At 41.5% G+C, this 23,413-nt stretch overlaps 1 protein-coding gene across 10 annotated transcripts in view; it reads left to right on the top strand.

Moving 5' to 3' along the window:
* The window catches only part of ESRRG (estrogen related receptor gamma), a 402,038-nt gene that overhangs the window by 119,115 nt on the left and 259,510 nt on the right, over positions 1-23,413 (top strand). For 5 of the 10 annotated variants that reach the window (XM_082756559.1, XM_082756557.1, XM_082756558.1 and 2 more), the window contains one exon: positions 5,449-5,534. The exons of the other annotated variants lie outside the window; for them this stretch is intronic. The gene's annotated coding sequence lies outside the window, so the exon portion shown is untranslated. The remainder of the gene's footprint in view (positions 1-5,448; positions 5,535-23,413) is intronic. 10 annotated transcript variants of the gene reach the window in all.

The raw sequence follows: 23,413 nt of genomic DNA, 5'->3' as shown, positions 1-23,413 counted from the left end.
CTTGACTTTGTTTCATCTAAAGAGCTTGAATTTCTCAATGTCTGTGCTTCTTCCCTTTTGTCCTCTGTTGGATGAGGAACAAAATTTGGTAATGAGTACTGGTGCCCAAAAAGGACTGGGTTTGGATGCTGAGTGGAACAGAGACTCTTAAATGTTGGGTTCTTGGAATTCAAACAGCATCCAAGTTGAAGTGGGTTTGCCTTTTATCCACTAACATAAAGATGCAGGTCAGCTGTCTAACTATCTAGGTGGGTCAAAGCTCCGTTTTCACAAGTTTCACAGGATATATTGGCTCTCTGTTCAATATATCACAGATGCCTCAGCCCTGGGGTGCAAATGGCCAGGAGCAGAAACAGAGGCCACTTCCTCCATAGCACAGGGAGGAGCCTGTAGGCTTGTCGTCCTCCCGGCAGCCTTGTCAGGGTGGGATAGGGAGCCATTTGTGTCAGGCAGCAAGGAGGCCTGCTGGTAGTGCCAAACAAAGGCTGGAAGAAAAATAGATGTGTGGGTAGAGATCAGTCTGCCATGGCAACCCCTCTTCCCCAGCTGGTGAGAGAAGGATGGGGGGGGACCTGACAGGTTCACCCGTCTCCCACCAAGGAATGAGGATGTGGGGGAATGGGATGCTTAACACTCAGCATGAAGGATTAGCAGATCCAGAAAACCACCCATTTGCTTTCAAGGCATCCTCTGCAATCAGCATAACTTCTCACAAGGAGAGGGTTTTACTGTAGAACAGAAGGTTGTGGAATGGAGTGTTTACAAAGGGAGAAATAATTGTATTTATGGACTGGGAGTATAAGACCTTTTTGGCCCCGATCACCTATACGTCTACTTTGCATACAGGAGGCAAGTTATTGGATAGTTTAAACTGTTGGCTATTTTATAATAATAATAATAACAATTTAAAGATTTTCCCAGCTGTTAAAGGATGCAATTTTTCTTTCATGGACCATTATGTATGCAAGACCAATTGGTAAACTGCAATATACTGTTCTGTAATTATTCTCCCCTGTAGCTTTAATGAGGAGATCTGTGTGCAGTTTGATGGGAGAATATACTCTGCCGACAGCTACAGTGAAAATCAAGACAGGTGTAATCTGCTTACTGTAGTCTGTGAATCCTCACCATGTGGCTATGTTATCTCTAGTGCATGTTTATAGAAAGATGCTTGTAAAAGGATTTAATTTAATGGAATAATGGTAACTGACACTATGAAAATGAAGGGGCTCAAATAATATGGTGAGAAGAGTCATATAAATACTAGAGTAGATGATAAAAAAAAAAAAAAAATTGAGATATTATGTCTTTCAGTTAACATCATAGGAAAATACACATTAAGCAATGCTATGTACTAAATAGAAACATGTTCTTTATTACTAGCCTAGTCTTAGGAAAGACTTAGAGAAAACATCACTCTGGAGATACGTACCCAGTCCTGCAGTTGCACTTGCATGGGCAGAGGTGCTTTTGCTGGAGCTCTGCATGGGCGCCTTTCCAGGTTTGGAGTATTAAGAGTAGAATATCTCTTAAAGGCAGATACTCTGCTGAGCCATAGCCAAAAGAATAGTTGTGTGATGAAAGGGCCAGCTGAGACATCATTTAGGAACCCACTGTACTTGCGATGGGGAGGCTTCACCCAGGCAACTGTGTGATTGTGCCTCGGTTTCCTTAAAGTTATCACTGTACAGGTATTTTCAGAAAAGCAGCCCAAATAGCTTATTCTTGTGAAGCCTATTGACAAAAAGCAGTAGATTTTTGCTAGTAGCATTTGCATGATTTTGTTCTTTTGGACAGATAATCTTATTTAAGCAGAAATGTGAATCTAATTCTTATTTCCAGAGGATGAGAGGAATAATACCCAGTCACTCTCCATGGGTGTGATTTATTAATTATCAGTCATTCTTAATCACCTAATACTGACATGCATCTAAAACACTGGAGAGTTTAATATCTGAGAGAATACTTACCATGATTTTTCTCAGCAGTCCATTTTTAAATTGGGTGCCAGCACTTTAGTTTTGTGTTTCTGATCCTGTATGACTTTTGCCCTTGAACAAGGAGCGTGAATGCACTGAAGATGGAATAAAGTTACTAGTAAGAGCAATACTTGGTGACGTCCTGTTCTTCAGCAAATTAATTGAAAGCCTTTGGCTTACAGAATTTCGATATCATATGACACATTTTTTTTAATATTTAACATTTAGTGTTAAATGCATGTTATCTGACTTGCTCTCCATACCAAGGATAGCAAAAGTGTATAATTTGACATTTTGCCTGATGCTGTAACATACTATGTATTATAAAATAATAATAATACTGAATAGCACTTCTATTGGGGATAGGTGGGGGTTGGATGGGAGTTGAGCACTGCTGTTAATTATTCTTATTATGCTGATCTCACTCAGATTTTGAGCCTGGTGATTGCACTGACAAAGGAGCAGCCTTGATTTCTGCACATATGCTACAGTTACTTGTAAAAACCAGGCTCACAGATTGCTCTGAAGCTTTTACAGTTCCTGTAGAACATTTCCATAGTTCCAGCAGTTTGATCACAAATGCAGCATCTCTCTCCTAATGCTGTGCAGGTTGATAAAACAGTTGCTGAGCTGGAGTCCCTAAAGAAATTATTAATTATCTGGTTAATGTGCATCAGGCTGTGGGAGTGTGAGATTAATCACCAGTGCTGGGATGAGTTGCTGAAGTGGATTTTGGTTTTTCGTCTCCTGTCACTCGGTAATGGCTTTTCCTTCCTTCACCATCAGGTGAACAGGTGCGGAGATGCTGTATTTTCATTTTCCTGTAGTCAGTAACAGCCGGTGACCAGGAGATGCCTTTTTCTCAGTCCTGCTGCATGAGCAGTTTACAACATGGAGCGCTACCTGCTTAGGATGTTCCAGCTGCAGGAGATGCTCCTACAGCACAGGACTGACCTGAGCCTTCCCACATAAACACATTCAAACACATGCGCTCAGGGAGGGGTGCTGGAGAGGAACGCTGGGGCTGCTTCTTCTGTATTCTCCAGGTCTCGAAGGGGCTGATTTATATTTGGCTGTAGAATTGCAACTTGATTCCTATTTTGAATGTATTTATAATACTCTGAATTTCTCAGTGAACAAACAATGAATATGCCTCCTTTGCTTAAGGTAACAAAAGAAAAATGAGCTCCTGCACAGTAGCTTTTGTACTTTATAGGGCAGATTCAGAAGAAGGTTCTAGTGTGGTCTTGAGTTGGTACCATCCTTAAAGCCAAATGTTGCATAAATATTCACCATGGGAGAACACATCTAACTTTTCCAGCAAAGGTGGATGAGTCAGGGCACTTGGTTGCAATGCTGTAGCACTGGCCCTGTGCTTTTAGCTGCCATTAAGCAACAGCAGCTGCACCAGAACTTATTCAGCAAAGCTCTGGTGTTCCTCCAGGGGTCCCTACTGGATGGCATGTGCTTCCACTGCTCAGTGCGCTGATGAAAATCTGAGAAGTAATTTATCTTTTAAATTTTGCAATTGTGATGCTACACAAACCCTTTCAACAGGAAGCCGTGACAGCTGTGTCTCGGGGTCAGGACCACTGACTGGAAGTGTCTTTTGCTTCAGTGAGGACTAGTGAGGAGAAAGGAGATGAGGTGGGAGGAGCTGGGTCGTACTCATCTAAAGCAGAGATTTTTGCCTGAGGGCCAGGGGAGCATCCTCTAGTTAAGAAGGAAAGAAGCTGTGGACAACAGCATAAGAATCCTTGCAGTAGTGTGTGCTGAGGGCCAGAAGCAGAGACTGACCCCCTGTCTGTAGAAGGGTTTGATGACTAGCTAAGTAATAATGCCCAGTCCCCAAACTGGCACTGTTGTAGAGTCTAGTCATTTGGGTTACTTTTGTCATCTCTAACACAAGTGGTGTTTCTCCTCATCCTGATATTCCATAAATGGCCGCAGCTGCTGGGACTTAAAACTCATGGTACTTCGGGAGACCTGTTTTCAACCTTCTACTTGACTGCTTTGTCAACTCTTTTTTTTAATGATGTGAATGTGTAGTATTGGCCTCCATCATCTTGGCTGAACTAGTGTTTTTTTCTCCCTGCAGAACTGAACATTTTTGATTACCTTGCCACTTCAAGCAGGTGGAGATGTGCTTACATTTGAGATGGCCTTCAACTGCTCGTTCATTGATCTCTTGCTGTCCATGTTGTACTATCCTGAATGTTGCTTCAGCTAATGGTGTTACCTAGGGAAGGGAGGATAAAGATGTTTAGTATTTAGAGAACTTGCATTTCATAGCAGCTGTATGCTGCAGGCTGGGATCCCTGAACAGCCCCATGATGACAGAACCATCCATTTGTTTGGCAGGCTGTGGTACAACTTCACATTAAACGTAGATGACCCATTTGTGTTTGAAAACCCCTTGCCAGCCAGTCAGTATGGCAGCAGTGGGGTTTTAAACATTAAGCGGTCTTCAGGGCACCAGGTTGAGTATTTGCATCGCAGTTGTTTGGTTTTCTGCTCCTTGTAGAGCTTCCTGAGCTTGTTGTGATAAGTAAAACCAACTTTACTTTGTTAAGCTCAGCAGTTCCAAGCACTGAAGAGAGATAAGTGGGGGGGGGGGAAGGGGGGGGATAGATGGGACCTTTAGGGGACAAGACACGTATTGCTGTCTGTATTGGGATGCAGGTCACTATTTGTGGATGGCTTTATTTAATAGTAGCTAGTGCGAGTCTTTATGCAGGTTTGTGTGAACATGCACGCAGGCATGCTTGCCCATGGTGGTATACAGAGGTAAAAGGAGCGTGTGTAAAATTTGGTAAATGATGAAACATAAGGACACTAACTTAGCTGACTCTTCTGTAGCTGTTGATCTCTGGTGCTTAAAAATAAGTAGAATAGCAGTTTTTCAGATGAGTAAATTGTGCAAATCCATGCCTAATTTACATGTACGATCACCTTGACTGCTTGTACAAATCAGGTAATTGCGCATGCAAATAGCTAATTAACACAATTAGCTGATCTGCTGATGCAGTCTCAGGATCTGTAAGTGTACACTAGCCATGTAGTGATTCTGTATCTACAAACCAGTTGTATGAAAAATCTTTGCCCTGATAATTGTTAGTAGATGCAGGGGGTCACTTAGGTTTTCAAGTCAATTTTGGGGCTTTGGGGTGAAGTGACTGATGGGGATCACAGCTGTTAGTGCAGATCAGAACTGAGTGGGAATCCAAAACCACTTGGGTTTATGGGAAAAATTTCCCTTCAAAGTCTCTATCTGGCATTCCTGCCAATACACACAGCCAGCACCGAGACCTGCAGCAGGCTGGTCTGCCTGGTGGTACGGGGCTGCAGGTGTGCTGGTCTCGCAGAAATTGGTCCACATGAGCACAGGGCCACGCTGGTTTAGCTCTATCTCTTCTTAAAACTTTCTGTGAGCAGTGCTCATTAGTCACCTCTGTGTTACTATTTTTAGATGCATGAAATATTTTGGATTTTAAAGCCTGCTGCTTCCTTTTGACTTCATTGAAAAGAATCTTCTGGGAAAAAAAGATTTAACGGGTGAGTTTCCTGGTTTTTATCTATTTGTCCGGCTTGGAGATCACTTCATCAGCATGTCAATGTTAAGCAAAAATACCCAGGCAAGTTTAAATGTGCAGATTGTTAAAGTTCTGGGACCGCATAAATGACATTAAAATAGGAGTCTTCTCCAAGGGATTTCAGAAACATCTCTCTTCCACCTTTGTGGAGCATTTATTTCTACTGTTTTTATAGCTGTTATGATGTGGGGAGAACCCTTCACTGTAATAGTGATTTATGCTTTCAAAGCAAACCTGTTTGTAGGAACTGGTTTTAAGTTGCCATTGTATTTTAACATCAAACTTATATATCTTATAGTATCTTCAAACTGAGTCTACATGAAAATAACGAGAATCCTCTGATTGCAGGTATTTCTTGCACAATTTTTAAAAACTTTCCGATTTATAACACAGAAAACTTAAATTTGTGTATTAGGTTTGTGACTTACCTGACTTCTCTGAACTTCCTTTCTTATTTTAAAAGTTTATTTTAAAACTTATTTAAAGTTTATTTTAAAACAAGGACAAAACGTGCCATTATGATGCAACTTCCAGGATTCAAATCACAGTAAGAGGTCTGTACCTGGACCGTGTGGCTGTGTTCTGAAGTCTAGCACTTTGGTTGTTCTTGCACTTACATTTCTCACAGAGATATCTGTGGTATGTCACATTTTCCTTACTTGGAAGATTTCAAAGCATGTTGAAAAGCAATAAGTGAGATGCTGATTGTGCAAAGATTGTTTTGGCAAAAGGAGAACCTTGTTACGCACTCCACAGCAGCGCTCTCACGTCTTTAAAAACTGCTCTGTGAAGGGAATTAATTGTGGCCAGGAATCCTGGGATATGTCTTCAAAAAGACCAACTAACCAAAAAAAACATTTCACAGTGCCTTTTGTGTGTGTGTGTGTGTGTATGTATATGTGTGTGTATATATATATATATATATATATATATATGTATATGTATATATATAAATAATCTAGGTGGTGACCAGATAAGACCCAAGGGACTTCAAAATATTCCTTATGTGAAAAATCCTGTTTCTGGTAGAGCAGCATCCATCTAGTGGTAGTTGAGTGTAGAGTCAGGAGAGAGAAGAGTATCAGCCCTGGTGGGGTCATGAAGTCTCTAATCTGAAGGTCAGAGCATTTCTAAACAAGTACAGAGGAAGCCCCTCAAGCACAGGAAGAAAATGTGCTTAAAGGTATGTTTTTAAGAAAACAAAATGAGGAACAAAGTAGGGGAAACTTCCATGCTCCTTGTCTGCAAAGAATGCCGTGAAGAAGCATAAAGCCCGTAGGTCCCCTCCTTCCTTTATCAATCTGTGTAGTGGCACTGTTGGATGTGGGAATTAAAAAAGCAGAGTCGGAGGCTCGAATGCTAGTTTGCATGCTGATACCAGAGTGCAATTCCAGCCTGCGGCTTGTGCTTATCAGCTTTAGTGTCCGAGCCCTGGGAGCAGGCGGGAAAAGCTCGTGCTTTGGTGTGTGCACAGGCTTCCCCCACCCCTCCCGTGTGTGCCTGGCAATTTAAAGATGCAAAATTCATTGAATGACAAATTCTGATTAGCGAGGAGCTGAGGCCTCTCTGCCCCAAAAGGGAGCCAGGGAGGATGTGCACTGACTTTATTACTGCCTGTGTCAGACTTTATCCTCTGCTGCCCTGCTCCTCTTTAAAGGAACAGTGGCAGTTGTTTGTTAAGTGTCATATGTTTTGGCAAAACCCACAGCTTTTAAGATTTCATAACTGATTATTCCTCAATGAATTGTAAGTCATTAAAAAAAAAGACTGTAAAATTATTTTGCAACATCAAATTTCCACATTGAGTTTACTGTAGTTTGTGACCTGGAGTTGAAAACTAATTGGGGGGAAAAAAAAAGTTATAGTGAAAATAAGCTGTTTGCTTTTAAAGGCTACCAAACTGAACAAGTCTGGGAGAGAGACAGAACAGAAAATCAGACAAATGAGGATTCTGTAGCTCTTTGTATTGGGATAGCTTAAACCCTGTTTCTACCAGGACACAGAACTGCTTGAAGAATTGTGTCTAAAGGCTATAACAAGTGTAAGCATTGTATAGATGTGTTGTGTTTTTTTTCCTATCCTGACACTATCTCTGGGCTATACAGTGTCAGATGGAGAAAGAAAGAGACATTTATCAATGGCTAAGGTTACATCCACCAAGCACTGAAGGAGCACCTCTATTCCTAGGCATCTAACTTGGAAGATCCCAAAATATGGCTTAGTTTTTCTGTAGTTACTCACAGACGTTAAATAAAATGAAAATGCAATATTGAAGCAAGTGCCAAATTGCTGTGATACACAGATGACTTCTCTTGTGCCCTTCCCTGTCTAGGACTGTAGTGCTGGCCAGCGAGATGGCTGGGTGCCTTTTTCTGTTCAAGTGATGTCTGAGGAACAGCTGATGGCTGAACTCATCTAAAACAGAGTTGGTGGTTACAGTAGGGCCCATCCTCCAGAGAGTTGGTAGTTATGGTTTATGTAAAGATCTGCACCTACAGTAACCCTTTTGCCTGCAACACAAATGTTTTCTTGAGGTTTCTTCTTTGAAATAGCAATTGGTGTCCATGAAAGACAATCCCCATTATCTCTAGATAATGAGAAGACATAATTCCCTTCTGGCAAAAGTTGGCCTCTTTCTAGATATTTACACCTCCGCCATGCAGCCCACACTCATTTGTTGTCCCTGGCCACAGAGCCAGTAGTGCTCAGGCTAATCTGTTTCCTGCAGCGTGTAGGTGTGTGTGAGGAGTCTGTGAGCACTGTGCCACTGCCTGCCAGGCAGTCTTAAATCCCATTTGAAGTCCCAGTTGTTTATCTTTCAGTTGCTTTGTGGTTAGACCTTGCTTGAGTATTTTTATTTAAGTCCTGTGATGAAAGCTGTGACGAATGGCTTTGCAACCTTCAGTACAATGGAGTGCTTTGCAACAGCGCTGTTAAACACCTTCCCACCAGCCCCCCCAGATCTTCCAGTGGGGTCATGGACTGCTGTGCAGCAATAAGTTGGTTCTTTGTTTGGTGATTTGGGGGTTCTTGGGGCTCTGTCAATGTGAAATCTGTTGAAATCTGGTGCTCTGCAGCCAGTGTGAAGTTAGCCTGTGCTCCAGGCAGGACTTCCTGGTGGGATGGTCTGAAATGCCTGTGTGGACATCCCCACAACCTTCCAGTCATATGTCTCGTCTCAAGCACTGAACGAGCATTTGACGCTGTTCTTGCCTTCTCTATCGCCACTGTGGGGGATCTCTGCTTACAGTAGGTGGCTCTGCTGGCATCGAAACAAAATGCTGCTGCTGTCATTGCTCCCTTTTTTGAGGGGCTGAGGGAAGAAACAAGGTGTAGGTGATATAGTTTGATCCTCAGCATGACGGCATCCCCGCGTTGTGCCTGCTGCTCCCTAAAACTCCTTATTTCTGTGGGGTATAGGCTGTTATACCTCTAGAAAACAAAGGAAAGTATGTTGGGGCACAAAAAGAGAACTGCATTTTGTCTTGCAACACCTTTATTTGCAGAGTTTATCCTGGGAACCTCAAAGTGTTGTTAGCTGTAACAGAAACTCAGTACACAATGACTGACTTCTCCCAGTGAATCAACAAGCACGTTGTATTGACATTTAAGTTTTGAGGTCTTTGTATATCCCTGGTGCAGGAATGAAGCTTGCAGATCAGCTGCTACTGGCTAGGAGATGTAGATGCATTATTAGGGATAACTTGGTTTATCTCTTTTGACACTTTTCTGATATCTCTTGATCATTAAGGTCTGGATTAAGTGGGGGAAAAAAAAACACATTACTTGCACGGATGTTGTGTAGCTTATGCCTCAGATCTTTTATGAGAGAGTTTGGGTGCTTAATGTCTTCTGATTGAAAAAGAGAAAGTCATGTGTACGGCTTCCTTCTGTCAGGTGCTGAGATGAGGTTTAGGTAAGCACATAACAGCAACCCAGATATCTGAAAGTCACATTTACAGCTGCACCTAATAGGATTGTACATAAAAAGAAAAAAAAAAATAAGAAAAAGGAACAGGCTTTTGTTTGTGTCGGCTTTTTCTTTTTTTTGTGGTGTTGGAGGATTGGGGTTTTATTTGAACTTCCTGGGTTAAATGACGCTTAAGGCATACTATGCTTGGTGTCACTCCTGGGACCTGTATTTCCTATCCTGTGGTGTGGCGTGATGATGTTTTTGCGAGGCAGTGCTACGTCAGGAGCCTGCTGGACGTTTGACCCCAGAATCGGAAGGTGACGGCTTTCTGGGAGCCATGTCTGCAGAGCCGCATAGATGAGAGGAGGTACTTGGCAGCCAGCAGCTACTGGGAGCAAGTAGGAAAAGTAGGTCCGGATGTGCTTGCCTGCCCAAGAGACTGTACTGATCTTCAGAAATATGTCTTTTTGTTCCAAATCTGTACTCCTTGGAAAACATAGCTATTGTTTATAACTAATAAATTAATGTCTTTCATACTGAACCTGTAAGAGAATGCAGAAATCAACCATTTCTGTCCTTCAGTCTGACTGTGTGTTTCACAGTAATTCAGCAGGTGTATATGGTACTCCTGATCTGGTGAAATATCAAGGAGGTTATTGCATAACTTCACTGCAATAGCATAAACGCGATGGTAATGCTGAAAAACCCATCCTAGGGATTGATGTATTTAGCAGCTTGATGCACCCTAAACAAGGCAGGCCTTTATTTATACTAGTTTGTTCCTCTTCAGCACTTTTCATCTGAGTGTTACGAAAACTGGACTTCACCCTGTGAAGTCGTTACCATAACCAGTTATGAAGGGAGAACCAAGGCTCAGGTAACTTGCAGCTTTCCAGAGGTTACCTTGCATGTCGGTAGCAGAGCATAAAGAAGGGTCCGTCCATCTGTTTCCCATGCTGCTACTTTTTTCCACACTTTCTTTAACCATCTGGGAAGAAATTCATCACTATGCAGTGTCTAGCACAACATACGTAAACAAGGATCAGTTAAGTTTTCGAGTGAGACCTTGTGCTGGTGCTGTAGAGAGGGATAAATTGGTCCAGAACTTTGTGAGCTGCTTCACAAAAGACGAATGACTGCACGCAGCGTGACTTGAAGAGAAGCTGCTCCCTAAGAGAATACGGAACCTTGGCATAAGTAGATCTGCAAACTAATGACGTAAAAATAGCTTCAATAATGAAAAGTTGGTAAATAGAGGCATGGCAGCAATTAGGATGTGTGTGAGAGACAAGCTAAACAGACCTAAGTTTGAAGGAATTTATTGTCTCGGAGTTCCTCTGATTTAACTCAGTGCTAGGTCACTTCTAGTTGAAGCAGAAGACTAGTTATTTGTAGACGCCTAAGGTCATCTTCCTGTAAAAACAAAGCAAAACAACTACCGTATGCTTGAGCTTGTTCAAAATAATTAAAATGTGTTGAAAGACTTGAGGATGTATTTCCTTCTCAAGATTCCCGATCCTCTGTATTCTTCTTGCCAAATGAGTGGTTTCATTATTGATTACTACTTTTTCATGGAGGTGGCAAGGGACTATGAGGTTCTTAATAACTATATTCAGATCCCCTGTCTGGTATGGTTTTATTAGCTTAAAAATAACAGGGGGAGTGAAACGTTTTGAAGTTCCTTTAACTTTTTTTTTTTTTTTCCTGGTATCCCAGATGATTTCCAGGGCACCCTCAGTGAATACCAGAAGTCTGTAGTCTCACTTTTTATGCCTTGAATTGCTGCACTCCAACTCTGAGGATCACAGGATCAGATGTGAAAGCTCAACTTCAGTGTTCTTGGTCTCTTTTTCAACCCATAGTTGAAAGTTTTCTTCTGTCTTCTCAGATGTTCCTAAACATGGCAACAAGCATGGCTCTGCAACAGATGCAATTCTTTCTAGGTCTCTAGGTAACATTTTAACCTGTGTAATGTTCACAGCATAGCATCGTAAGTAATATTCCAGGAAATACGCTGCCGCTTGTTAAAAAGGATAGGACCCCAGAGATGCCTTTAAATATGCCTGTAAAGTGAGAGGTGCCAAGAGAAAGATAATATGGCTGATTATAGTTATTTACCTTACATTTTCATTCGCCCTTAACTGGGTGTAATTTAGGGGCATGAAATCTCTTATTGGAAGTGTATTTGCATTAAACAGCTCTAAGCAACCATGAAAGTGCAGAAGCTGAAAAATTGACAGACTGGGTTCCTAGAATCCCAAAGTAGCATTTTTGTAATAAGCATACAAACAAATCAAATAAACATGTTTTGCTTCAACGATTTAAAGAATATGGTCTTTGGAGTAATTTGTCTTTTTTTTTTTTTTTTTTTTTTTGAAGCTATCATTTCTAACCTTTTCATTGCCTATCTCTAGTTTGCAGCTCCTCCTAACAATCTGCAGCAATTTCCAACCCAGCTGTTGTGGTTGCACAGCATTGTGCCTTTGTTTAGATTTCCATGAGCTATCAAATCTGACTATAAAGGGGATTACCTGACTGGTAATGTTGTTTTTCAGGTCTGCACTTTTTAAGAAATAATTGTTTCACAGTTGTTTAAAAAAAAAAAAAAAAAAAAAAAAAAAACTCTGAAAATCAAACTTTGCAGTTGGATGGAGTCCAGTCTTGCAAGTAGGTGCCTTTTTTTTTTTTTTTTATAATCCCCTTCGCTTTCCTTGCAAATGATTGTAAATTGTAATCAACTGTAAGAGTAATGGATATTTTTAATCAGCTCATCCCTCCGTAAGAAGACTAAAGTTTTCATGAGTGTTTTTTTTAGAATGAAACTGTGTACTATTAAACAGATATGATCTACCTCTGCCTCATGGTAGCTGGTCAATTACTTTATATCCCTTCTCTCTCCCACAAGGCTGTCTGTTTAACTGAAGCTTGTGAAATGTTGTGATCTTTGCATGAATGGACTTATTGAAGTGTAAAGCATTAACAATATTTATTTCGGTGGATTGCAGAGTTAATGACTGAAGAAGAAAAACTGGTAAAACTTGCTTTCTACATATACAATAGAGTCTACAAGAAACTTAATTCATGTTTAAGAAAGCAGACACGTCTGTGTCTGAATCTGTTACAGTATGTGTGATCCCCATATCATGCTGGGTTGAATGTCTTCTAACAATGTTATTGAAATATACCTCCAATGTTCAGATTTGAGTCTTTCTTGCATTGTGGGTATTAAATGGAAACCAGCGTCTGCCTTGCTCTGCTCAGTGCAGAAGATATTTACTGTATTTGAGTGTCTTCAGTTTTGGTTCTCATTTTGCAAACGCAGTACACTTTAATTAAGGCTTGTCACTTGAAATCTAATGAATACGTTTACTGTAATGTCTCCATCTTGAGGAGGTGAATTTGACTTAGAAAATCCTCTCTGTCATAGAGGGACTGATAATGGTTTGAAGAGTTCTTTTCCTGGATAAGAGCCATTCTCCTGGCTTGTGGTGCTCTTGCTGGGTACAGGGTAGTAGTGCTCACTTAAAGAATCACACTGTGTTGCTTTGTGCAACTTAGAAGCACAAAAATGGACGAGAAAATCCATGAAGTTGTGTATATATATATACACATTTAGCTTGGAACATACCTGCATGGGATGGTCTTTTCCCTTTTTTCTTTCAACATGGTTTCAGAGGTGTCTTATTGATTATACTGGAAAGATGAAGAAACTCCTCTCCCTGAATTAAGCTTCTGTTAGTCTCTGAAAGGACTTTGACCAAACAGTGAATTGTCTAATACACTGAGGCATTTTTTTTGTTGTTGATTTTGGCTTTTAGATAAACCTTTCTATAAAAGCAGGTTTTGGTTGACCTTTTACCTGCTCCTTTCAAAGGAAAGGGTTGCCTCACATATCTGAGGGTACTGCCTGCATCTCCAAATTTTCTACTGCTGCTGTTCAAGCACCTGCTTTTAACGTCAAGTCAAAATCCTAACTAATTTTACTGTTAAGTAAATGCCATTTTACATCTGCTTATTCTGCTGGAAAGCATAGAAAAGAACTTCGTTTTCAAAAGGAAGTTATCAAAGCCTCAAATTAATTGGTTTTCAGTGTTGCAATATTTTAAACAAAACGTGTGATTTTTCCACTAGTTAAATTAAGATTGTATCATGGTGGTGTGGTGTTGTGGGGGCAAGGGTCCTAAGATTTTTCCCCAGCCTGTTGTAGCGGCTTTTTATCTGCATCACATTCAGACTCAGGAGGATGATTGTGTTACACCTGCCTCTGTCAGAAAATGCTGGGGTTTGTGCAGAGGACGGGCCTGGCAGTGAGCTGAGACGAGAGGGAGAGATGCAGGGGATAGCCCACAAGGCACAGGAACATGCCCTGGCTCTGGGGTCTCTGGGAGGTCATCCAGCCCTAAGCTCTCATCCTGGTGAGAGAGCCAGGATGTGCTTTGTGTGGCAAAACGGCAGGATGGGTGGTGTTTGTGCCATGGGGGTAGGGAGAGGGGTGGTGGGAGGCTTGTGGGCTCACCTCAAAGTGTCCTGTGCAGTATGTGGATGCCCAAAAGAGAAGGTGACAGGGTGGCCGCTAGCTCATTGTCCTCAAATGTCCTGGTTAGGAAATGATTTGGCAGGTGGTATCTGATTAACTTGCGGTCTTCTGTTGCATCTGGTTTGTACATCCTACCAAGAGCAAAGCCTGGGTTTTCAGAATCAGGCACCCTGCTCTGGTGCTCTCATCCAGGTCCCTGGAGAAGCTCTGCGGCAGTGAAAGTACCGAAGTGCCTCCCCCAGATCACACATCCAGCTGTCTCATCACAGGGCTCATCCTTCCTGTTGGGAGCAGGTCCCCAGTGGGGTGGTGGCAGGGGCACCCTTGGGCTGGGATGCCTTACCCAAGGCATCAAGTCACACCCAGACTTCAGGTTAAGCAGTGCTAAGGGCCCTGGATGGGCCATCTGCAAGGTGGGAGATTGCAGTAAATGACAAACATGTGCCAGTGATAGGTACAAGCTTTCTTGACCTGCCTTAATTTTTCTAATCAGGCCTATAATTGCTAGGGAAAGGTGTAGACAAATGCAATAATAATAATAAAAAGTCAGAGCTATAGCAGGGCTCTAAAAGGAAGTACATTTTAAAAAGAATTTTTGTTGTTTAATTAATAAGGATCTTGTTGTCAGGCTAAAACAGACTAAAAATAAACAGCTGTATAGTACTTCATTAAGCTGCCTGCTTGGAGTGATTTTCCCATTGATTAGTCTCAGGGCTAATGCTGGTTCATTCCTCATTTCATTGCTAATTAACATCAGCTCTGCTCCTGACCACTTGACCGCACTCTCTCTGTGAACATGTGCTGGTTTGCCAAGTAATAACTGCTCCCTCCTTCTTAAAAGGCAGAGTTAAGGCAGAAAATAGCTATCAAGTGTAGATCTCTAGCTGCTTCTACTGTAAGGAGAGCAAACTGTAAAACCGTATCGGCCTGTACGAAGGGTAATAAATGTAGTTTACAGAGCACAGCAGTTTGATTGAGGAACTATGTAAATACAGATGATGAGCTCAAGCTGCCATATGAATTGACAGGCTTGGCTCATCTTGTGTCAGCCGAGTTGATTCAGGCTCTTCTGGGATGCTAACAGTGCAGATTACCTGACCCAGGGGCTTACAGCCACTGGCCCTTAGGTAAGAGGATGCTTTGAATGGGCAGCACTTGCTTCTCCAGGTCTCCGCAATGTTCTCGCAGGCTGAATAATGAAATGTGTTGGCAGAGAGGGTACAGCAAGAGCAGAAAGAAAACACCACAGTTATAGCTTTGTCAGGCTGCTTCCATGCAAGTGGAATATAGATGAAAATAAAGGGATGAAATACTAGAATTGGCATGGATGCACTCCGAGAAAATCTCTAACAACTTTAATGAAATTAGCAGCCTCTGTTCTGGGTGAAAAGGTCAATTTTTCCATAAAACCCAAGTAAACTGGCATTTTGGAAAACATCTACTAAACTTGGCACAGAATAAATAACATTATCCCAAAGTCTTGGTTCAATTCCAGATCGTAGCATTTTCTTTTAATTGAATTGGGTATTGCATTTCATTTTCAGAAAGTCTTTTTTATTCCTACATTTTGAAGCATTCATATCTCAGAACTAATCAGAAACTCAGCCTTATACAAATCTATCAATCAGGAACAGTCACTGGAGAGAGAGCTTGCCTGAGTGATAATCCTTTTTTACCTACTTTTGAGCAGAATCCTAATTCACTTGTTCATCAATTATATATTTCATATATATATATGGTATTTCCACCATTAATTTAACGAATGTAGGGCTCAGTCTTGCAAGCAGTTCTGCACATGAGTAACTTTATTCATGTAAGCAAACTGCTCATGTGAATAAAATTAACCATGTGAGATATCTGTAGGATGAAGCTTTACAGTAGTTATATGTATCCATACACGAAGCCATCACCTTCCTAACTCTGCTTTTTTCATATTTAATAACAAAAAGTATCCTTTACCCATGAGTAAAGTCGTTTCTGTTCTTAAGGCCATAAATAACCAGTCTGGATCAGGAAGGATTCCCAGTTCAGTATTGCTTGGTTGGTTGTGTTATTTGGCTTTTCTGGCTGGTCCTGGAATTGGCCTCAGAGCAGAGACAGAAATGTAGAACATCCTGTGGTATTGTCAACTGACTGTAGGAAAGGCTAAAACTGTATTGTGCTGCAGACTTGATCCAGTTGGAAAATGGAAGTGGAATTTTGCTGCTTGTTCCCAGGATACATCCAGCATCTCCTGTTTCTATAAAGATGCCTATGATATTTTTAACTTTTCTCATGATATTTCCATTTCTAGTCCTGGTCAGAAGCAAAATGAAAGAGCAAATACGAACATTAATAAAATAAATAAAAAGATGATAAACATTTCCTTGCATTCTCTTGAACTGTAAGAAGTATTGTCTGGGGCAGTCCATATCTTGCTTTGTCTGTCTCTTTTTTTTTTTTTTTTGGTAGGTCCGTAGTTATATGGCCCTGCTTACATTCATTTAATTCATATTTTGCTCTCCTACGGACGTTTGCTGGGAGATGGTGAAACAGAAAACTCTAAGGGGATCAAAGGGACTCCAGTGGTGCTGGAGGGAAGAGCAAGCAAAGGAGCCAGGTGCTGTGTGCAGGACCTTGGTGTGGAGGTGATGGGTGACTGGAGTATTGCAGGTTTAGGTAAATCAGTAAACTTCTGGATGTTTCCAAATCATTTAGTAGTAAATGTGAAAGTGGAGAAGTGGAGTATTTTTTTTTTGTTTTGTTTTGTTTTGTTTTTTTCCCCCTCTGCCTCTTCATTCAAGAGGTTGAAGGAATGAAATAAGAGTTTTAAAAACCCTTATGAAGGTGGCATATTCTAAATAAGATCTTACGGAAGGCTGACTAGAGTGATAGAGTGTTTTGTGATCCTCAGCTGAGGATCACAAATAAAAACCTTATGATACAGATGCCAAATGCCCTCTCTGGCCCTTTACTCTCAATCCTTAAAAAGGACTCCTTGAATAGTCAGAACTGAAAGTTAACATGAACACCTTGGTCATTTGAACTGTAAGTTGGCATATTGTATTAAATGAGCTTCAGGGGCTTCTTGTTTCACTACAGGCTAGAATTTGGTGAATAAAGTATGATTAATAGCTTTTGCAAACCTCTGGATGGACACCCAAAGGAGAGGAATAATACAGTTGTGGTATTACAAGTCAGCAGCATATTAAACGTTATTTTTTTTCCTTAGGAAAGGATTTCCTGTAGAGGTCCCGAAGAAAAATAAGTTTCATTAGTCGAGCGTCGAGCAGAGATAGAGCAACAGGATTGATTGTAATAAGCCTCTCCTTTTTACCGAAATCCATTACTTTCTGAGCTATTAAGTGATGAAAGGGATTAAGAGAATAAAAAAATATAAGCGGGACTGTATTCGTAAATCTAATAAAGTTGATAACAGTAGAGCATTTTGTGAAATTTGCATGTGAATTTATAACATCCTAATCCATCGGCAGGCAGCGTTGTGCTGCAGAGGGTAGGGGCTGCACCATGCATACAGGATAAAAATGCAAGTGTAGAATTTCTGGCCAAGAAGCCTTTTTTTCCTTTTTTTTTTTTTTTTTTTTTCCTTCCCCCATATGGATATCCATATGTTTTATCACAGATTCCATACTTCTGGTGCCAGGATCCATATGTTTAACTTTTGCTCAAATAAAAGACTAAAATCATTCTTCATTATCTTTCTTCCTAGCTGGTGTTTTTGTAGACATAACCAAATGTGAAGCTAGATGTTTGAGGCATACTCAGATAGGATGCAGTTGGATCTTATCAGAGGTATTTAAAACCAGTACCTGGGGAGTTCAAGGGCTGGGTTGTCTTCTGAGTATAATGCCCCTTGACAGTGCTTGAACAATGCAGGGGGGTGCTATCATCTGACTGAAAAGTCCTGGCAAGCTCCACCCCCACAACCCTCCCCCTCCCCCCCCCCCCAAAAAAAAAAAATCCTTTGGGAGCAAGAATGAGATTTTCCTTGGTTTTGTTTTTATTTAATTCTCAACCTGCACCCTCCCCCTCTGTGCTTCTGCCAAGGGGTGTGTGATGCAAGGAGATGACGCGACAGAGCTTTGCCTCACCTCTGCATCTCCTGCTTGCCCAGTGCCTGTGGTTGGTAGAACAGCAGCAGAATTTAGAAGTGCTGATATGGAGAATTTGGGGTTGGCTGTAAGGATGGCGCATCACTATCTCCTTGACATGACCCAATCTGCTGTGTGCCAAGCAGATACCGCTCACTGAGCATCATGCCTCATAAGGTTTTCTTTTTCTTTTTTTTTTTTTTTTTTTTCCTTTGAAATATTAATATAATAGTTGCAAAGTGGTAAAGCTTAATTCAGTATCTTTGGTTAGCCCTTGGAATAGGTACCAAATAACCATCAATAATAAAATCTGCCTTTTGGTGCTCTGGTCAAATCCCATCTTCAAAAGGGGTTCCAGTCCATAACTTCTTTGCTGGGACAACAGGCAGCAGCTATGTGGCTGTGGTGGGTGCATTTACTGGATGGAGTCTGACTGCCTACCTGTGGGTTCTGACTATCCTATGGCTATGGCGTTTATAATTCACACAATGGTTAAGGAATGCTCTGCGATTTTGAATAGAAGAAAATTAGGATAGTCATAATTGGAAGCATTATAGTACACTGTTTCAAAATAAAGGCAGCAATGTGAATATTTTGTTCTCGGTTCCTGCCTCTTGCCCATGAAATGTAACCCTGAGGAAGCCTTGGAGTTGTTCTTTGTTCTCTGCGTTCCTGAAAATAATAGAAATTATTGTGAAAGGTTAATAACCATTGTGCATCAGAGCTGTATTGTCTTTCATGTAGAAGAAAGGAAAGGCAACTACCTTCTTTGAATAAACCAAGGAGTAGCATCTTGACTTCAGAGAGGAGGCAAAAAATGCCAGAAGAACTCCACAAAAGCAGCTACATCTCAGACTTATTAATTTTCAGGCTAACCTCACTTATCATAGACAAAAGCAAAATTTACAACTGATACCGTTCAAAGCAGACATAGCTCCTGATATTATCTGTACAGATGCTATAGAGAAACTTAACCTTTCTTTTGAGATTTACTTGTAAAAGTATCATCCTCTTGGGGCTGGACTTGGTTTGCATTTCAGTGGAAATGATGGATTATTTCTCAGCCATAGAGAGGTTATTTCACAACCCTTCTCAGGGTTGGGGATCTGGTAAGGTCAGGGGCAGGTTGGTAGTGAGTTGCTGGTCATGAGCTACCTCATTGGTCTTGATAGGTTGGAGCAGCGCCTTGCTGCACTAAGGGATGACTCAAGGGTGTGCCTCACACATGGCGACCTTCTATGTGTGGCTGGACTGGGGGACACATGTCCCAGCCCAGCCTCCCCTGGCTGTCTGGCCTGCACATGCATCTGAACCATCTCCACTGGAGGTCTCTCAGCGTGAGGGGCTGACATCCTGACCCCAGAGCTGGCAAGAGGTTGGCAGTCACCTACCTGCTATGTTCCCAAGGAAATATTGGGAGGGTAGACTCCAAATATTAAATGTGACACAAGCTGATTGTCCACAAAAGTTGCAAGTGACAGCTTTCGTCCGGTGCCGTGTAAAAATGCTGTGCTTTTTAAATTTGCTTCACTGCCCTCCCTTTCGCCTCCTCCCCCCTCCCCACTATTTGAATACCAGATTGAGCTTATTTTAAGATTCCTCAGGGCAGCGGCACTGCATTCCTTCCACTCTTCTATTCCTTACCACATTACCTCACTGCATCAGCACTTGTATCTCCCGCTGATGGCATCCAGTTTCCATTCCATTCACAGTGGCCAAGGATCATATCTCTGATCCACTTAGAAACACAATGATCTCTACCCCTGAGAATGCAAACACTTTCTCAGTCAAATCTATTGATCTACAGTGCTCTATTTCTGGCTTTCCATTCACTCACTTGATGTTCGGGATGCTGGGTGTTCTTTCTGGGGAAAGAGTTAACTTGGTTACTGGGAAATCCACGGAGAACGCTTCTGCAGAATCCAAAGATAGATGTGATCTTTTGTACATGCTTGTGTGTGTACAAATACTACATTTCTTAACTGAGCAAAATTAAAACCTCCCAGCCAGCCACACCAAGCTCTGTGACAGTGGCAGATGGGGTGTGCTATTGCATTCTTATTCCAAGCCAATTCATTGAGAGAGCTAACATCCAGTAGAAACAGGCAAGCACAAGATGACTTCTGCAAGGGAGGACGTAAATAGATCCCACCCAGTATCCAGACTGGGGGACGTCTAATCTGAAAAGATGAGACCAACAAGAAAGGACATTGCATGTGTGGGATGAAGTGGTGTGCCAAACATGCAAAATCAGTGAAAGGCTAAAATTTTCTTAAGATTGCTGCTGCCCAAATAGCATAAATCAGGAGATGGTGTGCCTTAGCTCTTAAGAGCTTGGCTGTGGGCTCACTGGAATACTCGGGTAAGTCTCCTGCACCTCAGCTGAGTTCTTAGGCTCTGAGGGGAGTCATCATGGGTGCTTTCAGAAGCGTACTTGTGAAAAGCAGAGATTTGTGGGGCTGAATATTCTAGCCTCTCTGCATAGGTTATGTACTGAAACAGGCTTCTCCAGGAGGGCAACCTAATGGGTTTCACATGGTCCCCAGGAAATGCTCATCTTTCATCACTGATAGCAGAGACTATAGAGCAAATATACCTACGTGCCTAAGTTTGACATTGTTGGTGTTCAGAGATATTCACCATCGCTCAGAATGGGATTTTATTTCTTAAAATATGGGATTTTAAGGATCTTCAGGCATTGTTCAACATTGACCTTGAACTCATGTTTCAAAGAAACCCAGGCACCACAATGTTGAGTGAGCTATGCCTGAGTTGATTTAATTATCCAGACCTTAGACAATTTTGAAAATATTACCTGTAATTCATGTCTTCTGGGTTCCAGCTGAGTGCCCTGTTTTCTCTATTCATACATGACAAATGGAACCACGGTTTCTGTGTGTGTTTTTTTTTATACAGGTGTTAGGTAACCACATGGGTCTCAGAGAAGATTTTTATTATTCAACATTTAGATTGCCAGGGGTATAGTAGCTAACCTGGTTTGATCTTGACTTTGTTACCCTTTCTATCTCAGAAGGTGTTGCCCATCCCTCGTGGCATGGTGTTTAGTCTAACAGTTGAGCTAAGCAGGCAGGGATGGGAAGGGTCCTGGGTGAAATAGTTCTGGAGTTCATTATTGTCATTGTACACAGTGATAACCTTTCTTAGTACATCTATGAGACAGTTTGACTTCTTAAGGACTGGTCAGTTTCTACTCAGGAATTTACTCAGAAGCTAAACAGATATTGGCTCCCAATGCACAGTATTAGTATGCAGTCTATAGTGAGCTACCTTACTTCACTTTCTCTGTGAGTGACATAGGTTTTCTTCCCCTTCTTTTGTGAGTTTTGCTCTCAAAGACAGGTAATACAAAAAATTGCAGGTGCACTTCGTTAAGAGGACTGGGTGTTACAAAGTCTATATCTTAGATGCTTTCTCCCAGCAAGTGATACAGACTGTAAATTGTTGGCATAAAATAAGAGACTAATTTTTCTGAAGGTCTTATTAGTTTTTTTTTCTTTCAGGCTTTACTCCTAATACACCATTCACTAATGCCTTTTCCTGTGAAAGAAAAGAGCACTGAACTCTTCCCTTCTACCTCCGTTATCTGTACGTGCATGCAGCACGTATGTGCACGCTGCACCAGCAGATTTCACTAGCAGACAGTGGTTATCATAATGTGCCCGTCACCAAAGTGTTTCTGTGTGGTTTTGGGCAGTGACTTTATATGAATTCATTTTCTCAAGCCTCCCCCGTCCTGCCCCTCCCTCTCCCTGTTCCAAATAAAGAACTTCAGAGGGCGAATGTGCCACTGTTAGTAGGCATGTGGCTACTGTTGCATTACTGGGTTTTGTTTTGTTATTTTGCCAACTACTTGACATTGTTTTACAGCTGGACTGTGCGGCTATTTCCAAAAGGCTCAGCTAATTCTGTTGTCCTTTTTTATCAAGGAAATTTTTGAGAAACCACAATAAAGCAGCTGTAACCCTGGTGATGCTTACAACTGCAGCCAAAAATAGAAATTGGTGCTTCATGCATTTTCTTAATGAGGGTACGGGTTTTTTTTCAGTGTGGTCCTTGACACCTTGCCAAGTTTGGTCTTGGCTGTAAACGTTTAGTGCAAGCTTTATAAATAGTCCTAGATAGATGGGGCGTTTCTTTTCCCAGTGGTATGCCCTCTCCTGGCTGGGTGTTCTGGGGCTGCCCAGGGCAACTGTGCTCTTGGGACAGGACTGAGTGTTTGTAACGAGCCTGTCAGGCCACAGCTGCTAATGGTGTTGAATGCCTCCAGGAGGTGCGGGTCGCCTTGGGTTCCTCTTGGCTTTTTGGAGGAGGCTCAGCATCTTGCAGGATTTGGCCTGTAAGCTTTTGTTATTAATAACTGCCCTCATGTTCATTTTGCTTACAGACAGAATGTGACTTTCAACTATCAGTGGAAGTGGCCCTATAACTGGATTTTTATGCTCTCCCTGTACAAATAGAAAACCTTAGTTTATTTGCCAACTCAAATAAGAATTTATGGGTGTAGGCTTTTTTTTTTTTTTTTTTTTTTCTGTGGCACAGAACATGGACAGTAATGGATATGAAACAGCTCTGTGCTGGGATTTCATAATGTTCCCATAGGCAGGAGAGAGAGAGAAAGAGGAGGGAAGATGAATTAAAACTTTAGGAAAGTTCAGTCAACAAACTAAGTGCAGACATACTGATTTATAAAGATACTATAACTTTTAAACATGTACTTCCAATCTGAAGGACTGCAGTAGGGATTTAAAATATGACTATTTAATTTTTTAAAATTACATAAATTAAGTGAACAGCCCATTAATGGGATGCCATCAGGATCACATGGCCAATTCAGTTCAAGTTATATTATCTTGCTGGCCGGATTTGAATAAGAATTAAGAAATTACTATTCAAAGTAGTATGGGACATTGATCCTCATTCACAATGAAATCCGTCACCATAACTACCTGGAATTCCTCTGCTTTCTCAGAGGTGTTCCACTGAATCTTCTTTATGGAGCAACTAGAAGGGAACTGTATTAGTCGGAGGAAAAAAGCTGCTAATTAGTTGTTCTGCCTACATGTTAAATGAAGTCTTGTCCTGCAGAGAGTTTGCAGATAAGCAGCAAGACATGTCTAATGAATGGTAACCCAGATCCAATAGATGGTGAACTTCCTCCAGTTGATCCATCACTTGAGTAAAGGTTCACCTCAGGAGCTATTTATCAGCCCTAGCAAGAGGAGTGCACCTCTTATTTATCAGCTGACACTTCATATTTGAACTTGGCAGATCAGAGCATG

This window comes from Aythya marila, assembly GCF_965140915.1.
Source record: "Aythya marila genome assembly, chromosome: 3".
NCBI lineage: Eukaryota > Metazoa > Chordata > Aves > Anseriformes > Anatidae > Aythya > Aythya marila.
Note: the sequence above shows the minus strand (reverse complement) of the source record. Positions and strands in the feature narration are given on the sequence as shown.